Source organism: Rhineura floridana, chromosome 7 (assembly GCF_030035675.1).
Source record: "Rhineura floridana isolate rRhiFlo1 chromosome 7, rRhiFlo1.hap2, whole genome shotgun sequence".
Lineage (NCBI taxonomy): Eukaryota > Metazoa > Chordata > Lepidosauria > Squamata > Rhineuridae > Rhineura > Rhineura floridana.
In genome coordinates, this window is record NC_084486.1 from 122,541,933 (window position 1) to 122,552,087 (window position 10,155).

A 10,155-nucleotide genomic window follows, 5' to 3' on the forward strand; every position below is an offset into this window, starting at 1 on the left:
TATTCATCCTAGAAATCTGTGTCAAATTTATTTGTATTAATTTCAAAGCCTTTTTATTGGTCAATGCCATATGATGGTGAAGAGAGCCTTTTGTGTTTCAAACTGGAGGCTATGTTCTATTTCTATTTTGCGTGCATTAACAGTTGAATCTGAAACTGCAGTTTGATGTAAAATCAGACTGATTACAATATGTTGCTACTTAAGCAATTACTCTAGCTGTTGGAAAAAACAAACTTGGCCTGCCCAAGATGCATGTTTTCAGTCTGCTATGCTTAAACTATTCCACTTAAGAAAAGGTGGGCATGGTCAATTAAAAACCTAGAGCACACCTAGAATTTTGCTAGAATATATTTCACTTCCCACTGTTTTATCTTGTGCAAACTGCAACACTTCTCATGTCCATTGGAAACTGTTCTGCAGAACAGTCAGTGCCATTATTCCACAATTGTTTTTGGAGCTCTTTTTTTAGTGTTGCAAAGTGTTGCTGTACTTCACATATTCACAGAAATAGAAGCAAAAGAGAATGATTTACTATAGGAAACTTCACTAAAATTGCAAAGTAAATCAAACATATTCAAAGTGAACTATAGAACTTTTATTATTGTTGCTTCCTCCCTGCTAAAACAAGATCAGCACAGCACATGTCTTGTTTATGTTATTAAGGCTGACTGCAGGTGTTTCCCCCACTCACCATATGCTCAGAGGCACATGTTACCAAATTCTTCCAAGCTACACAGGAAGTGCATTGGACTGTGGAAGACCAACCCAAATTGTGTTTGCATTTTGACAAATTTGTAGGGAAGTCCAATATCTCAGAGATGAGGTCATATCTCCTGCTCCCCTGGTGTATTCACTATAGCTGCCCAATTTCCCTACTTTTTAGTTGTATAGAAATATCTGTGGGCTAAATGTATGTTCTTAAACCGCAAGGTTTTTTGCCTATTGGTGAATTTCTCTGCTTTTTAATCCGGGAGGTAAGAAATGGGATACTGTGCAACTTTGCTGAGAATGGATTGATCATTTACATGTTTATTGAGTTCAGTGGGATTTACTCCCATGCAATCATGGCTAGGATAGGTAAAACTGACCATGGGGTAGGAGGAGGGGAAGAGTAGAGTAGAGGGGAGGGGAGGAGGAAGGGGGGAGACGGGAGCAAAAGGAGGGGGAAGGGAAGGAGGGGATTGGAAGTGGAGGGGGAGGGGTGAAGGAACTGGAGCAATAGGGCAAAAGTGAGGTGATGGGAGGGAGGGAGGAGGGGAGGGCAGGTTTGATCATTTGCATGCATATTGAGTTCAATGGGATTTACTCCCATGCAATCATGCTTAGGATAGGTAAAAGTTACCATGGGGGAGGGGAAAGGGGAGGGCAGAGAGGAGGAGAGGAAGGAGGAGGTGGGGAAAGAGAGGATTGGAAGGGGATTGTCGTGTCCAGGGCTGGACTCAGGAATCACACCAGTCGATGAAAGCAATTCAGTTTTTATTAATGTAATATCCAGACAGAGACTACGTCTCCTCATGAAGCAACACAATACATGTGTCCTGCGACATGCAAGAGAGTTGACAGAACAAGGAATTCCCACCCCCCTTATCCTTTTTAAGGGGGCTTTCTGGAGCGAATTCTCTCACTCCGCCTTAGGACAATTTCTTCCCCGCCCCTTCTCTCTCTCCCCCTGACTCATTTTTCCCTTCTCCGGGTTCTTGGTGAGGGTGGAAGTTCTGCCTCCCCCTCCTCTTCTGAAGATTCTGTTTCTGGGATTGGAGAAAGGGGGGGTGAGCGTCATGCCCATCAGGCTGACTTTTCCCTGGCTGAGGAGGGAGTGGAATCCCCCCTTCTTCTTGGTCTAACGGCTCTGGCTCAGTGAGGGGGGTAAGCGTGGGAAATTCCTGAGTAGTGTCTGTAACTTTGTCTGCTGGAGTTTCAAGGCCTCTGCGGTCGCTGGGCAACACTATCTCTGAGAGTTCTCCCTCCCCCTCTTCACCCAGCTCTGAGAAAGTGATCTCCTGCTCATCCTCTGAAGTGCTAGGGTCCCAATCCTGCATCCTGACAGGGATGGGGAAGGGAAGGGAGGGGTGAAAGAAGGGGGAGGGAAGGAGCAAGAGTGAGGGGATAGGAGGGAGGAGGTGGGGAGGTGGGGAGGGCAGGTTTGATCATTTGCATGCTTTTTGAGTTCAGTGGGATTTACTCCTGTGCAATCATGCTTAGGATAGGTGAAACTGACCTAGGGGAAGGGCAGGAGGGGAGGAAGGGGAGGGGGGGAGAGGAAGGGAGAAGGGAGGGGGAGGAGAGTACACTTTTTATTTATTTATATATTGTATTTAAATACCGTCCCATAGCCGAAGCTCTCTGGGCGGTTTACAGTAACTAAAAACATTAAAAACAAATATACAAATTTAAAAACACATCTTTTAAAAACAATTTAAAACACATGCTAAAATGCCTGAGAGAAGAGGAAAGTCTTGACCTGGTGCAGAAAAGATAACAGAGTGGGCGCCAGGTGCACCTCATCAAGGAGATAATTCCATAATTTGGGGGGCACCACTGAGAAGGCCCTCTCTCTTGTTGCCATCCTCTGAGCTTCCCTCGGAGTAGGCACCTGGAGGAGGGCCTTTGGTGTTGAGCGTAGTGTATGGGTGGGTTAGTATTGGGAGAGGCATTCCATCAGGTATTGTGGTCCCAAGCCATTCCCATTGGGTGAGTGGGTGGCACAGGTCAGAGGGGAAGCCCCTTTCCTTTCCAAAAGGAAAACATTGTGAACAGTATCATTCTTTTTCAGTGTTTCCCCCACCTTTTATTCTACAGCAGGCACATGTAGCCTCCCATCCAAATTTAACCCAAAGCTGTCCCAGGCTACATCCGCACCAGACCTTTATTTCACTTTAGACCAGTGGTTCTTAACCTTTTCCACTATTGGATTTCTAAAATATGCTCTTGCACCCCCTGAAAAAATACTGATCATTTTTTAATTTAATTTAATTTAATTTTAATGTGTGTTTTAGCCTAACTTAGCTAAGATAAATGACAGTTTTCCAAAATCTTTGGTTGTGTAGTTAATTTTCTGCTTCTATTTAAATGAATTTTTAAAATCTCTTGAACAACGCCTCACACCCCTAGAAAAAGTGTCTCGCACTCCCAGGTGCACCCCAGGTTAAGAACCACTGCTTTAGACAGTTATGGCTTCTCCCAAAGAATCCTGGGAAGTGTAGTTAGTGAAGGGTGGTGAAAGTTGCTAGCAGATGCCTGTTCTCTCACAGAGCTTCAATCAGAGTGCCTAACTGTTAAACCATTCTGGCCACTGGAGTTCTGTCAGGAGAATAGGAGTCTCCTCTCAGCACCTTTCACAAACTACACTTCCCAGGATTCTTTGGGGGAAGCCATGATGGTGTAAAGTTAAATAAAGGTCTGGGATGGGTGTGGCCCCCTGATTAGGCAAGCCCAGCAGCTGTGAGTCTGGCTTTTAGAACACTGACAGTTGGTTCTTACTGAGCATGCCTGGCCTTATCATTGAGTTCAATGCTAAATTTCTTAAATTAATTAAAAATCAGCTAGGCAGTTTTTAAACTTTTAAACTGCAGAAGATGAAGGTCAGAGTGTGGGGCAAGGTCAGTAACAGGATTACAGGTACTCTGTGAACATGGCTGATTTTAATTAATTTCAACAAATTATGAGAACTCTGACAAAAAAAAAGTCCAACAGAGGTCTGGTTTCTCTCTCTCTCTTTTTACACTTTGAACTCTCAATTTTCCCTGGCTATTTTGTGTATTGCCATGAAAAAGTAGAGGGTTGTTAAGCAAGTGTTTCTGAGTTCAGGACTATAAGTTTTGTAAGGTTTTATTTTGAAATGAGCTTAAGGGAAGGATCAGAATGGCATGGGACGTATTTTCAATTTAACATTGTGGAATGTGAAAAATCCATGCTGACTATAGTATATAGCCACTGTCATGGCTATATAATATATATATATATATATATATATATATATATACATACACACACACATATATACAAACACACGTGTGTGTGTGTGTGTGTGTGTATTACAATCCATTCTACAACCTCGGCCTCACTGAAAGCATTCGGGGGGGGACAGCAAAAGAAATTCTACAATCCTGGAAAGGACAAGATGTGTAGAATTGTCCTTTGAAAGGAAGCATCCTATGCTAAGGATGGGTGAATATGTCAATTCACATATTTGTAGTGGATGCTCAGTTTCTTTTTCTTTTTTTCAGTCTTAAATTGAGCACTGCAGATTTTCACATCAATTTGTGATGGACCTCATGAAAATTTATCAGCATTTTAGTGCAAATTTCTCCTAATGTACACATTGTTGAATGCAGTTTTCAATATGCACATGTTTTGCAAAGCCATTTTCCCTGACACAATGCATTTTTGAATTTTATTTTCACAAATATATGCATTATTATACACACGTTACCCTAGTATATGCATTTTTGTACACAGTACTCGGCTGGAAAATGGCATTGCAAAACTCAGAGAAGTATGAATTTTGAAGGATGCCCATGTTTTGGTTCACGTACTGTTTTGGAAAGTATTATTAAGTAAGTTCAGCTTTAAATGCAAACTGGATAAAAATTCTCCCCCATCCCTATACCATCACACATTTCTTTTCTCTGGGCAAGTTTACACATTCAGCTAAGCCAAATGGTAAAACTGTTCCTAGTCTATATCACATCAGGCTGCAGATCCTGGGTGGTATTTGAATGCTACCCTGTGGATCAAAACTCCTTGTTGGGGAAAAAAGCTGGGCTGAATTCTTCTTCCTAATGTTTTCCCCACTAGGAATCTTGCAAACATTCAAACCTGTGTCTTGAAGAGATGTAGTCCAGGAAACTGGACTGTACTAAGACATTTTTCTGTCAGAAGCAGAACAGCAGATGACACTCTGAACTCAAACCAGGATGTATAGCAGGGATGGATAAACTTTGGCCCCCCAGATGTTGTTGGACTAAAACTTCCATCAGTCCCAATGAGCATGGCTAATAGTCAGGGATGATGAGAATTGTAATCCAGCAACATTCAGAGAGCCAAAGGCTCTCCACCCTAGGGGTATAGTACCCAAGGCCAGTCAAGTTGTTTTTGGTCACTCCCTATTTCTAGCAGTAAAACCAAACAATAGTAATAAGTAATTGACAATTTACTGCCTTATCACAACACACAATTCTGCCTAATGGTAGGGTCAGCCCTGAGGAAAAGTCAGACCACATTTATTTATACAGTCATGGACCCATTGTAAAATACAACTTTAGCAACAAACATCCAAATAACATGGAATGTTACACTGAGAGTGAAACAAAGCTTTACTGTACATTCATCCCAGAGCTTAGAAAAGTTACTTTTTTAAAACTACAACTCCCATCAGCCCCAGCCAGCATGGCCACTGGATTGGGCTGATGAGAGTTGTAGTTCAAAAAAGTAACTTTTCCAAGCTCTGGTTCATCCAAATGGGATACTTGTGGCTCCTAGTCCCAAAATAGGTTCAGCACCTTGGATAGCTCCTTGAAAGTTCCGACTAAAACTAGGAGTAGATTCACTGCCCAACTGGTATTAGAACCACCACTCTTTACGGCATCCAAAAACTTATTCTCATCTGAGCTCTTATCTAGATTACTAAACTTTTAAAAAAGGGCTGCTCTTCTAATAACATGCTCATAACATACTCCTCCTTTCCAGTGGAGACTTCTGGCTCTGATATCATTGGGGCAGTGAATCTGCTCCAGGTTTTATTCGGAACTTTCAAGGAACTGCTGAAAATGAAAGCATCTTGGACAGCTCCTTGAAAGTTTGGAGTAAAACCCAGAGTGGATTCACTGCCCCACTGATATTAGGGCCACCAGTTTCCACTGGTTCTTTCCCTTCTCATGGAAAAGTGTTACAACTTGACTCTACTGACTGGAAAGTCAGTTCAGGACTATAATAAGGAAACTGGTCATTATTATAACAAGTGCAGGGGTGTGGAACCTTTTTCAGCCTGACAGCCACATTCCTTTCTGGGAATGTTTTGAGAGCCATGTGTCAACTGTAGGTGGGGCCAGAGGCAAAGAAAAGTGGGTGGAGCAGCTAATGTAAATTTTACTTTTGTACAATATGCTTGTTTCTATGCATGCACATGTGCGCATGCAAGCACCCCCGCACACCCTTTATTCTCCATTGAGACAAGCAACAGGCGTTGAGCTCAAGCACACATTCCAGCTAGGCAAAAATGTTCAGAATGTGAAGCAGGGCTAGTGAGGGATGTGGCCTAGGGAGAGATCCAAGGGCCAGATGGGGAGGCCTGGAGGACCATATTCGCCCCCTGGGCCTGAGTCCCCATCTATGGACTAGGGATGCCCACTACTTTCAGCATGCAGACAGAGTAGAAAACACCAGTAATGTATCCATAATTGAGTGTTTCCAGATAATAGCGTTTTGTGGGTGATGGTCTCTCTGAATCAGAGCACACATAATCCACAATTCACAAATGCTGGTAGCCCAGATTGATTGGAAGGATCTGCACCAGTTGCACAGTTACCAAAACAGCCATGCAAAAACAGCCACCTAGCTTTAGGAGTAGCTGTTTTTCAGTCTCCTTGCCACTAGAGGGCCAGATAACTCTGAAGGAACCAGTCTATTAACATTCATATACAGTCCAGATAAGACATCACAGAGCCATATTTCAAATAATCAAAATTACCTACATTTGGATGTCTACATATTATCAACCAATAGTTTATTTTTGTATTGTTAGAGGGGCCATATTTATCCCCAGTGGTGAATCACAAATCTCAGATGAGGAAATTATTTCAAAAAGGAGCAGTGAATGTCATCAACCTGTTGATTGTGAGGAGTGCATTAAAGCACCCACTTAAGCTGTATCCCACAGGGAATGGGTGAGGCTGACAACAGCCCCTTGGGGCGTTTTACAAGTTGTTTATTATTAGCTTGAAAGCCAGGAAATGGAGCACATGGATCCTTTGTTCAAACAGGCTTTTATGGTAAGTGGAACACAGCAGGCCGTCTTTGCAAAATGTGCCAAGCACAGCGGTTCATCCAACAATTGGTTCATAGCCTGCCGGTACCGCACTTTAGCTCATGCAGGAAATGGTGCAATATACAGCCCACATATAACAGGTGGGCACAGCTTTGCTGCAGGGAGTGGAATAGGTAGGCTGTTCTCCCCTCCCTTTAAAAAAAATGCACAACGTTCTCTCAAATGATGCACATAACAAAGGAGGAGCACAGAAAGTTAACTTATACTGAGACAGACCTTTGGTCTATCTAGTACATGATAGGGATGGAAAGATATGTCAGTTTTGGTAATCTCAGTTTCTCATTTTTGCAATCTTAAATTCAGTTCTCCACACTTCTGCAGCAATTTGTATTTTTTTTTTTTTTAAAGAATACTCATGAAAATTCTCCAGCATTTTAGGGCGAATTTCTACTAACAAACATATTTTTGCAGGCAGTTTTGATTAATGTATATATCTTTGCATGCAATTTCTCATCATATCTTTGTATGCTATCTTCACTCATCTTTTCACTTTTATGCACACTTGCTCCTAACACATGCCTCTTTCTAAACATTGGTTGGTTGGTGAACTGTGTTGCAAAATTTGAATAAGTGCACATTTTAAAGGTTGGCTGTGTTTCAATTATATTGATTTGAAGAGTATGAATTTGAAAGATTAGGCTTGAAATGTGAACTGGATTGAATTTCTCGCAATTTCATTACTGCCTCTACTAGGTGGCAGTGGCTTTCCAGGGTTGCAGACAAGGGATATTCCCAATTCTCCCTGGAGACTTCAAGGGACTAAACCTGGAACCTTCTGCATGTGAAACAAATGTTCTACCTCTGAACTATAGTTCCTCCCTTAATCAATCTGCTTTTACATGAAGTTACCACCCCTAGAATTCTGAGACTGGGAAGAATACAGGAGACCCTTCTGGTTAAGCCACAGCCAATGGAGAGCTGCCATGTGACAACCTGAGAAAGGGACTTTTGTGAAGTGGTGCCCCAGCTATGAAATACGTCCCAATTTTATCCTCACAACAGCTCTGTGAGGTAGATTAGGTTGAGAACCAGTGACTGGCCCAAGGTCACCCAGTGAGATTCATGGTTGAGTGGAGACTTGAACCCTGGTCTCCTAGTTCCTAGTCTAATATTCTGATCACTACACCACGCTGGCTCTATGCTTTTATATGTAAGTTGTTCAGAGATCTTTTGGTAATAATAATATTGGCTTATCTCTATGCACAATCACACACCCCTCTCTATCCTCCATTGAGGCAAGCATAAGGCATTATCAGACCTCAAGGACACTTTTCAGTCAGGCAAAAGCACTCAAGGTGGATGGATGGAAAGCTGGGCTGGTGCGGTCTGGGAAAAGAGAGTGTGGCTACAGAGGGGTATAGCATGGGGAGAGTCCCAAGGGCCAGATAGAGAGCTGTGGAGGGCCGCATTTGGTCCCTGGGCCAGAGACTACCCGCCCCTGGATTAGGAAATAAACACAGGAACCTCTCATGCAGCTTGAGCACACAATGCAGCCTTCGCCAACCTGGTGCCCTTCAGATGTTTTGGACGGCAACTCCCATCAGCTCCAGCCAGCCATAACACATCAAAATTCAGGCTTGTGGTATATGTCTGCAATATATTCTGTTTTCTCATATGAAGCTGCCTGATTAATAAGACAACAGGCCTTGGCATTATTTATTGTCTCTGATAACCAAGTTCCAAGTGTGATGGTCTCCACACCAGTAGAGGGCAACTTCAGTATTACTTTCTAGCACAACTCTCTGACAAAACTTAAAACAAATGACTATGAAATCAAAGCAAGCACAGCTGTTGTTTGTTCTGGGTCAATGCAAGAAGTCCCTCTGTTATGTCAGATTGTGCATAAACTCAGGGTTGATGAAACAGCAGCTCTCCATGAGAACAGAGAAAGGGCAGAAACAAAATACTTGCCTTTGTGTCACTTTCTGCTAAGTACTTGCTGATTTGAAAACACACTTTGGACTGAGAAGATATGGAATCCCCCCCGCCCGTCCAGGATAGAGCCTCTAGGTTCTAATGGGTGTTCCTGGATAAAACATATATAAGGCAGTGGCTCCCAAACCTTTTTCTTCACAGACCACTTAGGGGAGAGACAGACTCACTGTTCCACCAGTTCTTGTGCACCTTCTTCTCTCTTTCCTGAAAATACGACCTCACACCACTAGACTCCATCCTTTTTTCCTGTAAAACCTGGTGGGAGCAGCTTGAGCACATTTTTTTTTAAAATCACTTCAAAGCGATTTCACATTTTAAAAATTCACTTCAGTGAGATCAGTCCATTCCCTCTCAGGTGTGGCCAATGGAAATGCTTTGCTGTAGGTGACTAGTGTATTCACAGCCTTAAAATTTGCTGAGGGTTCTGATGGTACCACTTCCTGATTTTTCTGCCTATGGTAGCAATTGTAATGCACTGTGCTAGATACTGTATGATTTTTAATTGTATTTTTATAGCACCTTTTCTTTCTTATATTGTGTTACAATTTCTATTGCATAGAATTCAAATTGTAACACAATAAAATATAATATTAGTCACATTGATTTTAATAACAAAGTCAATATGACTATTTCATGGTGACATGCCTGGTGGTCCATGGGCCACAGTTTAGGAACCTCTAATAAGAGGAATTGTTTTTAATAAACTTTATGGCATAGCATAAAGTATAATTTATGTATATATATTGCAAGCATCATGCTCACTGTGAATGCTTCAGCACAGGTGTGCAGTGGTGGCTGCTGAAACATTCATGGCAAGTGGAGTGGGCAGGTGAGGTGAGCGGTTGAAGAGTAAACAAACTGCAGCATGAATGCTTCAGCTGCCTGTCTTGGTGGTGGTAGTGGTGATGGCGGCAGCAGGCAAAGGGGGATGGGAGGTGAATGGTAGCCACGCTGGGCTCAAGGATAGGAGCAGGGGGGAAGGAAGGAAGGAAGGCTGAGCCATGGTGGCCTCAAGGATGGAAGGCTGAGCCATGGTGGGATCAAGGCTGGGGGCAAGGTAAGTGGCTCACATGGTGGCAACAGCAGCAGTGCCCTACACAGCAGCAATGGCAGCTTCAGCAGGAGTGTCCAAATCTCTGAATGGTGAGAGATCTCCAGGGGTCTCTGCGCTTACC